Source organism: Microchirus variegatus (genome assembly GCF_963457635.1).
Source record: "Microchirus variegatus genome assembly, chromosome: 8".
NCBI classification, from domain to species: Eukaryota; Metazoa; Chordata; class Actinopteri; order Pleuronectiformes; family Soleidae; genus Microchirus; species Microchirus variegatus.
Window position 1 is genome coordinate 814368 of NC_139809.1, and position 14172 is coordinate 828539.

A 14172-nucleotide genomic window follows, 5' to 3' on the forward strand; every position below is an offset into this window, starting at 1 on the left:
ACGTCTAGCACAAATGAAGAGTCACTGTCTGCTTATTTAAGGGGCACTTGCTGAAAATGTGTGCGTATGTGATTTCCTCCTGATGAATGATAATCAGAACAACCAGAAGCAAACCTGAGTGCATTAAAACTTCTGTGACGACTGCATGGTCAGCTAGAAGGACAGCTCAGAGATGCATTCACGGAAACCTCATAAATAAATCAGATTCTAGGTTTACAGCAGTGGTTCTCAAAGAGCTCTTGATGTTAACATTTTCACAGGAGGCAGATTTATTTGCTCTCTCATCACCCTCCTCTTCCTCACTTCACACACTGGTATAGCAACATTACATGAAGATGGAGCAAGAGATAAAGTGACTCGATTTTTTTATGATTTAATATAATATTATTATTTTGTTCATTTTCTACATACTCCAGTCCACAATGATATCCTGGTATATACAGTAGTACAGTATTTCTGATATTCCTTACAGCATGTTGAATTCAGAGAATTAATTCAAGACACCTTGTAAATTTCAGTTCTTCTGCAAACACACATGCAGCTTGCGACAATAGAAGTCATTAGCTAACTAGAGAAGTACAATATGGTTATTTCAAATTTCTTTCAAATCAGCCCTGATTAATCCATTATTGGTCAACCATTCATTGTCACACTCAATCTGAAGTACTTCAACTGAAGTGAAAACACACACACGAGGAGAACATGCAAAAACTAGGGCTGTCAAAAGATTAACATTTTTAATCAGATTAATCACAGGGTAGCTGTGGATTAATCACGATTAATCACGTTTTAGCTCAGTGGTAAAGTCTCATACCTTGATGTATATAGCTCGGGTTCGAATACCAGTCAGGACAGGTAAGCTAACATCCAGGCCAGGCCCTAAATGCTCCTAAATCTTCTCAGTTGTTACATACTACACAATTTTGTCCAAAATCTGACCATTTTTTTGAAAAAAAAACTTTTGGTCCAAAATTTGACAAAAACGTCATACTATACTATGTCGTCCAAAGTTTTTGAGAAAAAAAATTTCTTCCAAAATTTGACAAAAATGACATACTATACTATGTTGTCCAAAATTTGACAATTTTTTTGAAAAAAAAACTTTTGGTCCAAAATTTGACAAAAACGTCATACTATACTATGTCGTCCAAAGTTTTGACAATTTTTTTGAAAAAAAAACTTTTGGTCCAAAATTTGACAAAAACGTCATACTATACTATGTCGTCCAAAGTTTTGACAATTTTTTTGAAAAAAAAACTTTTGGTCCAAAATGTGTCAAAACTGGCATACTATATATAGTATGTCGTCCAAAATCGGAAATTTTTTTTGAACTCTTTTTTTTAGCCCAAAATGTGACCAAAACGTCATACACTATGTCGTCCAAAGTTTTTGAGAAAAAAAAATTCTTCCAAAATTTGACAAAAACGACATACTATAATATGTCGTCCAAAATTTGACAATTTTTTTGAAAAAAAAACTTTTGGTCCAAAATTTGACAAAAACGTCATACTACACTATGTCGTCCAAAATTTGTCAATTTTTTTGAAAAAAAAACTTTTGGTCCAAAATGTGTCAAAACTGGCATACTATATATAGTATGTTGTCCAAAATCGGAAATTTTTTTTGAACTCTTTTTTTTAGCCCAAAATGTGACCAAAACGTCATACTATACTATGTCGTCGACCTCAATGTCATACTACACTATTTCGTCCAAAATCTGACCTTTTTTCTGAAAAAAAACTTTTGGTCCAAAATTTGACAAAAACGTCATACTATACTACGTCGTCCAAAATCTGAAAAAAAAATTTAAATTTTTTTTTTAGCCCAAAATGTGACCCAAGTATATAATACAGAAAATTCTGAATTATGTTCCCTCAAAAAACTACTGCTCTACTGACTTTGTGGTGAGTAATATTAAGTGAAAAAGCCTCTTCATATTCAAATAAACTCAATCAAGTCCATTTGGCTATATCTAGATTCAAGCATCTGATAAAAGGAAACAGTGACAGTGGCGTAAGTGCAAGCATGTGTTCACAAGTCTGCAGCTACTGCAAAAGTTCAAGCAGGGGTCAGACAATGTGCCCATGACCCCTTTGTAGGGGGCAAATCCGGTGCTAAGCTAGGGAATAAGTGAAATGCCCTGAGCTCGGCACATGTGTAAGGACAGAGTGAGCCGAGCTGCTCTCATCACACACACCACGACACTCACTTCCATTCATGAGTTCGTCAGTGAGAGTTGTGATGTTGAGTTGTTGGTTTGAACCCTCGAATGAATGTACACAATGTTATGTTATGTTCACACAACAACAGGTACATTTGTCAAGATATTCCACATAATGGAGCGGTAAACAACATCAATATTTTCAGGAAACTGATCATATCATTGGTTTCCTCTGCTCTATATATTATTGTCATACGCCACACTCTCAGTGACCCAAACTGCGATAGCCAAAAATTGTTTAAACCATACAGAGTGAGGACATTGTGGCCCTCACATCTTTAAAGGTTAGCGTTAGGGCAGGAGTCTGCAACCTTTAGAACGAAAAGAGACATTTTTGTCCCCTCTTGACCCAAATAAAATTAATCTGGAGCTGCAAAACCTATTTGATCCTTAAAATGAAGATAAAATCACATGAACATTTTTTTTACACATATATACTCTATTTAAAGAACCACAGTATGTCTATGCTCGTCCTCACTAAGAATGCTGTATAAGAATTTGTGTGTGTGTGTTGAGAGAGAGAGCTGAGACTGCCCTATACTGGACTTTGCCACGATTAGCTTCAAGAGTATATGAGCTGCTGTCAGACACTGTACAAATCAAAAGATTCATTGGATAGTAATGGTCTTTAGTTTCAGTCCAGTTGCCAGGCCAGAAATTGCCATTCGCCCCTAAACACACATAAATATATTGAGGTTCAGTTGGTTTAAAGCCTCCAAAAAGCTTCAGTGTGCTCTGTGCTGTGCTGTGAAAGCTCCCTCTCCCAGAGAGTGCTTCCCATTGGCTGTGGGTCAGCACTTCTGCCATATGCACATGGAGCTGCAGGGAGCACTGCAGTGATAGAAACACCCGTATGCTCACACATATTTCCTATATTTGGTGTTTGACGCTTCAATTTTTTTTTTAGCCCAAAATGTGACCAAAACATCATACTATACTATGTCGTCCAAAGTTTTTGAAAAAAAAAATTCTTCCAAAATTTGACAAAAACGACATTATACTATGTCGTCCGAAATTTGAGGAAAACATCATATTATAACAGATATCTAATATAGCTCGGTGATAAAGTCTCAGGCCTTGATGTATATAGATGGGGTTCGAATCCCAGTCAGGACAGGGAAGCTAATATCCAGGCCAGGCCCTAAATGCTCCTCGATCTTCTCAGTTGCTATATACTACAAAATTTTGTCCAAAATCTGACCATTTTTTTCAAAAAAAACTTTTGGTCCAAAATTTGACAGAAACATCATACTATACTAAGTTGTCCAAAATCAGACATTTTTTTTGAATTTTTTTTTTGCCCAAAATGTGACCAAAAAGTCATACTATACTATGTGGTCCAAAGTTTTTGAACAAAAAAAAATTATTCCAAAATTTGACAAAAACAACATACTATACTATGTCGTCCAAAATTTGACAAAAACAACATTTTACTATTTCGTCCGAAATTTGAGGAAAACATCATATTATAACAAATAACTTTTATAGCTCAGTGGTAAAGTCTCAGACCTTGATGTAGATAGCGCGGGTTCAAATCCCAGTCAGGACAGGTAAGCTAATATCCAGGCCAGGCCCTAAATGCTCCTCGAGCTTCTCAGTTGTTACATACTACACAATTTTGTCCAAAATCTGACCATTTCTTTGAAAAAAAACTTTTGGTCCAAAATTTGACAAAAACAGCATACTATACTATGTCGTCCAAAATGGGATTTTTTTTGGAACATTTTTTTTAGCCCAAAATGTGACCAAAACGTCATACTATACTATGTCGTCCAAAGTTTTTGAAAAAAAAAAGTTCTTCCAAAATTTGACAAAAACGACATACTATACTATGTCTTCCAAAATCTGCATTTTTTGGAAAAAAAAATTTTGCCCAAAATGTGACAAAACGTCATACTATACTATGTCGTCGACCTCAATGTCATACTACACTATTTCGTCCAAACTCTGACCTTTTATTTGAAAAAAAAACTTTGGTTCAAAATTTGACAAAAACGTCATACTATACTTTGTCGTCGACCTCAATGTCATACTACACTATTTCGTCCAAAATCTGACCTTTTTTCTGAAAAAAAACTTTTGATCCAAAATTTGACAAAAACAACATTATACTATGTCGTCCGAAATTTGAGGAAAACATCATGTTATAACAGATATCTAATATAGCTCGGTGGTAAAGTCTCAGGCCTTGATGTATATAGATGGCGTTCGAATCCCAGTCAGGACAGGGAAGCTAATATCCAGGCCAGGCCCTAAATGCTCCTCGATCTTCTCAGTTGCTATATACTACACAATTTTGTCCAAAATCTGACCATTTTTTTCAAAAAAAACTTTTGGTCCAAAATTTGACAAAAACATCATACTATACTTAGTTGTCCAAAATCAGACATTTTTTTTGAATTTTTTTTTTTCCCAAAATGTGACCAAAAAGTCATACTATACTATGTGGTCCAAAGTTTTTGAAAAAAAAAAATTATTCAAAAATTTGACAAAAACGACATACTATACTATGTCGTCCAAAATGGGATTTTTTTTGGAATTTTTTTTTTAGCCCAAAATGTGACCAAAACGTCATACTATACTATGTCGTCCAAAGTTTTTGAAAAAAAAAAGTTCTTCCAAAATTTGACAAAAACGACATACTATACTATGTCGTCCAAAATTTGACAAAAACAACATTATACTATGTCGTCCGAAATTTGATGAAAACATCATAAAATAACAGATAGCTGTTTTAGCTCAGTGGTAAAGTCTCAGACCTTGATGTAGATGGCTCGGGTTCAAATCCCATACAGAACAGGTAAGCTAATATCTAGGCCAGGCCCTAAATGCTCCTCGATTTCAGTTGTTACATACTACACAATTTCATCCAAAATCTTTGAAAAAAAACTTTTGGTCCAAAATTTCACAAAAACGTCATACTATACTATGTCATCCAAAATCAGAATTTTTTTGGAAACTTTTTTTAGCCCAAAATGTGACCAAAACGTCATACTATACTATGTCGTACAAAGTTTTTGAAAAAAAAAAATTTCTTCCAAAATTTGACAAAAACTACATACTATACTATGTCGTCCAAAATTTGACCATTTTTTTGAAAAAAAAACTTTTGGTCCAAAATTTGACAAAAACGTCATACTATACTATGTCGTCCAAAATAAGAAAAAAAATTTGAATTCTTTTTTTTGCCCAAAATGTGACCAAAACGTCATACTATACTTTGTCGTCGACCTCAATGTCATACTACAGTATTTCGTCCAAAATCTGACCTTTTTTCTGAAAAAAAACTTTTGATCCAAAATTTTACAAAAAAAGTCATACTATACTATGTCGTCCAAAGTTTTTGGGGAAAAAAAGTTCTTCCAAAATTTGACAAAAACGACATACTATACTATGTTGTCCAAAATTTGACAAAAACAACATTATACTATGTCGTCCGAAATTTGAGGAAAACATCATATTATAACAAATATCTGTTATAGCTCAGTGGTAAAGTCTCAGACCTTGATGTAGATAGCTCGGGTTCGAAATCCCAGTCAGGACAGGTAAGCTAATATCCAGGCCAGGCCCTAAATGCTCCTCGAACTTCTCAGTTGTTACATACTACACAATCTTGTCCAAAATCTGACCATGTCTTTGAAAAAAAACTTTTGGTCCAAAATTTGACAAAAACGTCATACTATACTATGTCGTCCAAAATCGGAATTTTTTTTGAATTTTTTTTTTAAGCCCAAAATGTGACCAAAACGTCATACTATACTATGTCGTCCAAAGTTTTTGAAAAAGAAAGTTCTTCCAAAATTTGACAAAAACATCATACTATACTATGCAGTACATCATACTATACTATGTCGTCCAAAAAGTGGCCATTTTTTGAAAAAAACTTTTGGTCCAAAATTTCACAAAAACGTCACACTATACTATGTCGTCCAAAGTTTTTGAAAAAAAAAAGTTCTTCCAAAATTTGACAAAAACGACATACTATACTATGTCGTCCAAAATTTGACAATTTTTTTGAAAAAAAAACTTTTGGTCCAAAACTTGACAAAAACATCATACTATACTATGCAGTACGTCATACTATACTATGTCGTCCAAAAAGTGGCCATTTTTTGAAAAAAAAATTTGGTCCAAAATTTCACAAAAACGTCATACTATACTATGTCATCCAAAATCAGAATTTTTTTGGAATTTTTTTTTAGCCCAAAATGTGACCAAAACGTCATACTATACTATGTCGTCCAAAATGGGAATTTTTTTTGAATTTGTTTTTTTAGCCCAAAATGTGACCAAAACGTCATACTATACTATGTCGTCCAAAGTTTTTGAAAAAAGAAAAGTTCTTCCAAAATTTGACAAAAACGACATACTATACTATGTCGTCCAAAATCGGAATTTTTTTTGAAATTTTTTTTTAGCCCAAAATGTGACCAAAACGTCATACTATACTATGTCGTCCAAAGTTTTTGAAAAAAAAAAATTCTTCCAAAATTTGACAAAAACGTCATACTATACTATGTCGTCCAAAATCGGAATTTTTTTTGAAATTTTTTTTTAGCCCAAAATGTGACCAAAACGTCATACTATACTATGTCGTCCAAAGTTTTTGAAAAAAAAAAATTCTTCCAAAATGTGACCAAAACGTCATACTATACTATGTCATCCAAAGTTTTTGGAAAAAAAAAGTTCTTCCAAAATTTGACAAAAACAACATTATACTATGTCGTCCGAAATTTGAGGAAAACATCATATAATAACAGATATCTGTTTTAGCTCAGTGGTAAAGTCTCAGACCTTGATGTAGATAGCTCGGGTTCGAATCCCATACAGGACAGGTAAGCTAATATCTAGGCCAGGCCCTAAATGCTCCTCAATTTCAGTTGTTACATGCTATAGTATTTCATCCAAAATCTGACCATTCTTTGAAAAAAAAACTTTTGGTCCAAAATTTGACAAAAACGTCATACTATACTGTCATCCAAAATCTGAATTTTTTTGGAAAGTTTTTTTAGCCCAAAATGTGACCAAAACGTCATACTATACTATGTCGTCCAAAGTTTTTGAAAAAAAAAAATGTCTTCCAAAATTTGACAAAAACGTCATACTATACTATGTCGTCCAGAATAAGACATTTTTTTTTAATTCTTTTTTTTTGCCCAAAATGTGACCAAAACGTCATACTATACTTTGTCGTCGACCTCAATGTCATACTACACTATTTCGTCCAAAATCGGACCTTTTTTCCGAAAAAAAACTTTTGATCCAAAATTTTACAAAAACGTCATACTATACTATGTTGTCCAAAGTTTTTGAAAAAAAAAATTCTTCCAAAATTTGACAAAAAAGTCATACTATACTATGTCGTCCAAAGTTTTTGAAAAAAAAAAGTTCTTCCAAAATTTGACAAAAACGACATACTATACTATGTCGTCCAAAGTTTTTGAAAAAAAAATTTCTTCCAAAAATTTGACAAAAACGACATACTATACCAATGTCCAAATGTCCAAATTTTGACCATTTAAAAAAAAAAAACTTTTGGTTCAAAATTTGACAAAAACGTCTAAAATCAGATTTGTTTTTAGAAAAAAATTTTTTGCCCAAAATGTGACCAAAACGTCATACTATACTATGTCATCCAAAGTTTTTGAAAAAAAAAAGTTCTTCCAAAATTTGACAAAAACGACATACTATACTATGTCGTCCAAAATCGGACAATTTTTTTGAAAAACATGTTTTTGGTCCAAAACTTGACAAAAACATCATACTATACTATGCAGTACGTCATACTATACTATGTCGTCCAAAAAGTGGCCATTTTTTGAAAAAGAAATTTGGTCCAAAATTTCACAAAAACGTCATACTATACTGTCATCCAAAATCAGAATTTTTTTGGACATTTTTTTTAGCCCAAAATGTGACCAAAACGTCATACTATACTATGTCGTACAAAGTTTTTGAAAAAAAAAAATTTCTTCCAAAATTTGACAAAAACTACATACTATACTATGTCTTCCAAAATTTGACAATTTTTTTGAAAAACATGTTTTTGGTCCAAAACTTGACAAAAACATCATACTATACTATGCAGTACGTCATACTATACTATGTCGTCCAAAAAGTGGCCATTTTTTGAAAAAAACTTTTGGTCCAAAATTTCACAAAAACGTCACACTATACTATGTCATCCAAAATCAGAATTTTTTGGGAAATTTTTTTTAGCCCAAAATGTGACCAAAACGTCATACTATACTATGTCGTACAACGTTTTTGAAAAAAAAAAGTTCTTCCAAAATTTGACTAAAACTACATACTATACTATGTCGTCCAAAATTTGACCATTTTTTTGAAAAAAAAACTTTTGGTCCAAAATTTGACAAAAACGTCATACTATACTATGTCGTCCAAAATAAGAAATTTTTTTGAATTCTTTTTTTTTGCCCAAAATGTGACCAAAACGTCATACTATACTATGTCGTCCAAAGTTTTTGAAAAAAAAAAGTTCTTCCAAAATTTGACAAAAACGACATACTATACTATGGCGTCCAAAATGTGACCATTTTTTGAAAAACATGTTTTTGGTCCAAAATTTGACAAAAACATCACACTATACTATGCAGTACGTCATACTATACTATGTCGTCCAAAAAGAAGCCATTTTTTGAAAAAAAAGTTTGGTCCAAAATTTCACAAAAACGTCATACTATACGATGTCATCCAAAATCAGAATTTTTTGGGAAATTTTTTTTAGCCCAAAATGTGACCAAAACGTCATACTATACTATGTCGTACAAAGTTTTTGAAAAAAAAAAATTTCTTCCAAAATTTGACAAAAACTACATACTATACTATGTCGTCCAAAATTTGACCATTTTTTTGAAAAAAAAACTTTTGGTCCAAAATTTGACAAAAACGTCAGACTATACTATGTCGTCCAAAATAAGAAATTGTTTTTTGAATTATTTTCTTTGCCCAAAATGTGACCAAAACGTCATACTATACTTTGTCGTCGACCTCAATGTCATACTACAATATTTCGTCCAAAATCTGACCTTTTTTCTGAAAAAAAACTTTTGATCCAAAATTTTACAAAAAAGTCATACTATACTATGTCGTCCAAAGTTTTTGGAAAAAAAAAGTTCTTCCAAAATTTGACAAAAACGACATACTATACTATGTTGTCCAAAATTTGACAAAAACAACATTATACTTTGTCGTCCGAAATTTGAGGAAAACATCATATTATAACAAATATCTTTTATAGCTCAGTGGTAAAGTCTCAGACCTTGATGTAGATAGCTCGGGTTCGAAATCCCAGTCAGGACAGGTAAGCTAATATCCAGGCCAGGCCCTAAATGCTCCTCGAACTTCTCAGTTGTTACATACTACACAATCTTGTCCAAAATCTGACCATGTCTTTGAAAAAAAACTTTTGGTCCAAAATTTGACAAAAACGTCATACTATACTATGTCGTCCAAAATCTGATTTTTTTTTGAAATTTTTTTTTAGCCCAAAATGTGACCAAAACGTCATACTATACTATGTCGTCCAAAGTTTTTGAAAAAAGAAAAGTTCTTCCAAAATTTGACACAAACGACTTACTATACTATGTTGTCCAAAATTTGACAAAAACAACATTATACTATGTCGTCCGAAATTTGAGGAAAACATCACATAATAACAAATATCTTTTATAGCTCAGTGGTAAAGTCTCAGACCTTGATGTAGATAGTTCGGGTTCGAATCCCAGTCAGGACAGGTAAGCTAATATCCAGGCCAGGCCCTAAATGCTCCTCGAACTTCTCAGTTGTTACATACTACACAATTTTGTCCAAAATCTGACCTGTTCTTTGAAAAAAAACTTGTGGTCCGAAATTTGACAAAAACATCATACTATACTATGTTGTCCAAAATCTGATTTTTTTTTAGAAATGTTTTTTTAGCCCAAAATGAGACCAAAACGTCATACTATACTATGCCGTCGACCTCAATGTCATACTACACTATTTCGTCCAAAATCTGACCATTTTTTTGGAAAAAAAAAACTTTTTGCCCAAAATGTGACCAAAACGTCATACTATACTATGTTGTCGACCTCAATGTCATACTACACTATTTCGTCCCAAATCTGGCCATTTAAAAAAAACAAAAACTTTTGGTCCAAAATTTGACAAAAACGTCATACTCCAAAAACGTCCAAAATCGTAACTTTTTTTAGGATTTTTTTTTTTGCCCAAAATGTGACCAAAACGTCATACTATACTTTGTCGTCGACCTCAATGTCATACTACACTATTTCGTCCAAAATCTGACCTTTTTTTCTGAAAAAAAACTTTAGATCCAAAATTTTACAAAAAAGTCATACTATACTGTCGTCCAAAGTTTTTGAAAAAAAAAAGTTCTTCCAAAAGTTGACAAAAACGACATACTATACTATGTCGTCCAAAGTTTTTGAAAAAAAAAATTTCTTCCAAAAATTTGACAAAAACGACATACTATACTATGTCGTCCAAAATTTGACCATTTAAAAAAAAAAAAACTTTTGGTCCAAAATTTGACAAAAACGTCATACTATACTATGTCGTCCAAAGTTTTTGAAAAAAAAAAGTTATTCCAAAATTTGACAAAAACGACATACTATACTATGTCGTCCAAAGTTTTTGAAAAAAAAATTTCTTCCAAAAATTTGACAAAAATGACATACTATACTATGTCGTCCAAAGTTTTTGAAAAAAAAAATTTCTTCCAAAAATTTGACAAAAACAACATACTATACTATGTCGTCCAAAATTTGACCATTTAAAAAAAAAAAAACTTTTGGTCCAAAATTTGACAAAAACGTCATACTATACTGTCGTCCAAAGTTTTTGAAAAAAAAAAGTTCTTCCAAAAGTTGACAAAAACGACATACTATACTATGTCGTCCAAAGTTTTTGAAAAAAAAAATTTCTTCCAAAAATTTGACAAAAACGACATACTATACTATGTCGTCCAAAATTTGACCATTTCAAACAAAAAAAACTTTTGGTCCAAAATTTGACAAAAACGAAAAAAAGTCTCAGACCTTGATGTAGATAGCTGGGGTTCGAATCCCAGTCAGGACAGGTTAAGCTAACATCCGGGCCAGGCCCTAAATGCTCCTCCAATTCAGTTGTTACATACTGCACAATTTCGTCCAAAATCCGACCTATTCTTTGAAAAAAAACTTTTGGTCCAAAATTTGACAAAAACGGCATACTATACTATGTCGTCTAAAATCAGATTTTTTTTTAGACATTTTTTTTTTGCCCAAAATGTGACCAAAACGTCATACTATACTATGTTGTCGACCTCAATGTCATACTACACTATTTCGTCCAAAATCTGACCTTTTTTCTGAAAAAAAACTTTTGATCCAAAATTTGACAAAAACGACATACTATACTGTGTCGTCCAAAAGTTGACCATTTAAAAAAAAAAAACTTTTGGGCCAAAATTTGACAAAAACGTCATACTATACTATGTCGTCTAAAATCGTAACTTTTTTTAGAATGTTTTTTTTGCCCAAAATGTGACCAAAACGTCATACTATACTTTGTCGTCGACCTCAATGTCACACTACACTATTTCGTCCAAAATCTGACCTTTTTTCTGAAAATAACTTTTGATCCAAAATTTTACAAAAAAGTCATACTATACTATGTCGTCCAAAGTTTTTGAAAAAAAAAAGTTCTTCCAAAAGTTGACAAAAAAGTCATACTATACTATGTCGTCCAAAGTTTTTGAAAAAAAAAAGTTCTTCCAAAATTTGACAAAAACGACATACTATACTATGTCGTCCAAAGTTTTCGAAAAAAAAATTTCTTTCAAAAATTTGACAAAAACGACATACTATACTATGTAGTCCAAATTTTGACCATTTAAAAAAAAAAAACTTTTGGTCCAAAATTTGACAAAAACGTCATACTATACTGTCGTCCAAAGTTTTTGAAAAAAAAAAGTTCTTCCAAAAGTTGACAAAAACGTCATACTATACTATGTTGTCCAAAATTTGACAAAAACATCATATAATGACAGATAGCCGTTATAGCTCAGTGGTAAAGTCTCAGACCTTGATGTAGATAGCTGGGGTTCGAATCCCAGTCAGGACAAGTTAAGCTAACATCCAGGCCAGGCCCTAAATGCTCCTCGAATTCAGTTGTAACATACTGCACAATTTAGTCCAAAATCCGACCTGTTCTTTGAAAAAAAACTTTTGGTCCAAAATTTGACAAAAACGGCATACTATACTATGTCGTCTAAAATCAGATTTTTTTTTAGAATTTTTTTTTTTGCCCAAAATGTGACCAAAACGTCATACTATACTTTGTCGTCGACCTCAATGTCATACTACACTATTTCGTCCAAAATCTGACCTTTTTTCTGAAAATAACTTTTGATCCAAAATTTGACAAAAACGACATACTATATACTATGTCGTCCAAAGTTTTTGAAAAAAAAAATTTCTTCCAAAAATTTGACAAAAACGACATACTATTCTGTGTCGTCCAAAAGTTGACCATTTAAAAAAAAAAAACTTTTGGTCCAAAATTTGACAAAAACGTCATACTATACTATGTCATCCAAAATCGTAACTTTTTTTAGAATTTTTTTTTTGCCCAAAATGTGACCAAAACGTCATACTATACTTTGTCGTCGACCTCAATGTCATACTACACTATTTCGTCCAAAATCTGACCTTTTTTCTGAAAATAACTTTTGATCCAAAATTTGACAAAAACGTCATACTATATACTATGTCGTCCAAAGTTTTTGAAAAAAAAAATTTCTTCCAAAAATTTGACAAAAACGACATACTATACTGTGTCGTCCAAAAGTTGACCATTTAAAAAAAAAAAACTTTTGGTCCAAAATTTGACAAAAACGTCATACTATACTATGTCATCCAAAATCGTAACTTTTTTTAGAATTTTTTTTTTGCCCAAAATGTGACCAAAACGTCATACTATACTTTGTCGTCGACCTCAATGTCATGCTACACTATTTCGTCCAAAATCTGACCTTTTTCTGAAAATAACTTTTGATCCAAAATTTTACAAAAAAGTCATACTATACTATGTCGTCCAAAGTTTTTGAAAAAAAAAATTTCTTCCAAAAATTTGACAAAAACGACATACTATACTATGTCGTCCAAAATTTGACCATTTAAAAAAAAAAAAACTTTTGGTCCAAAATTTGACAAAAACGTCATACTATGTCGTCCAATATCGTAACTTTTTTTAGAATTTTTTTTTTTTGCCCAAAATGTGACCAAAAAGTCATACTATACTTTGTCGTCGACCTCAATGTCATACTACACTATTTCGTCCAAAATCTGACCTTTTTGCTGAAAAAAAACTTTTGCTCCAAAATTTTACAAAAAAGTCATACTATACTATGTCGTCCAAAGTTTTTGAAAAAAAAAAGTTCTTCCAAAATTTGACAAAAACGACATACTATAATGTCGTCCAAAGTTTTTGAAAAAAAAATTTCTTCCAAAAATTTGACAAAAACGACATACTATACTATGTCTTCCAAAGTTTTTGAAAAAAATAATTTCTTCCAAAAATTTGACAAAAACGACATACTATACTATGTCGTCCAAAATTTGACCATTTAAAAAAAAAAAAACTTTTGGTCCAAAATTTGACAAAAACGGCATACTATACTATGTCGTCTAAAATCAGATTTTTTTTTAGAATTTTTTTTTTTGCCCAAAATGTGACCAAAACGTCATACTATACTTTGTCGTCGACCTCAATGTCATACTACACTATTTCGTCCAAAATCTGACCTTTTTTCTGAAAATAACTTTTGATCCAAAATTTGACAAAAACGACATACTATATACTATGTCGTCCAAAGTTTTTGAAAAAAAAAATTTCTTCCAAAAATTTGACAAAAACGACATACTATTCTGTGTCGTCCAAAAGTT

At 31.9% G+C, this 14172-nt stretch overlaps 1 protein-coding gene across 1 annotated transcript in view; it reads left to right on the forward strand.

Moving 5' to 3' along the window:
- Positions 1-14172, forward strand: part of bicd1a (bicaudal D homolog 1a) — a gene marked incomplete at both ends in the record, with an annotated part of 46300 nt that overhangs the window by 16242 nt on the left and 15886 nt on the right. The window lies entirely within an intron of this gene.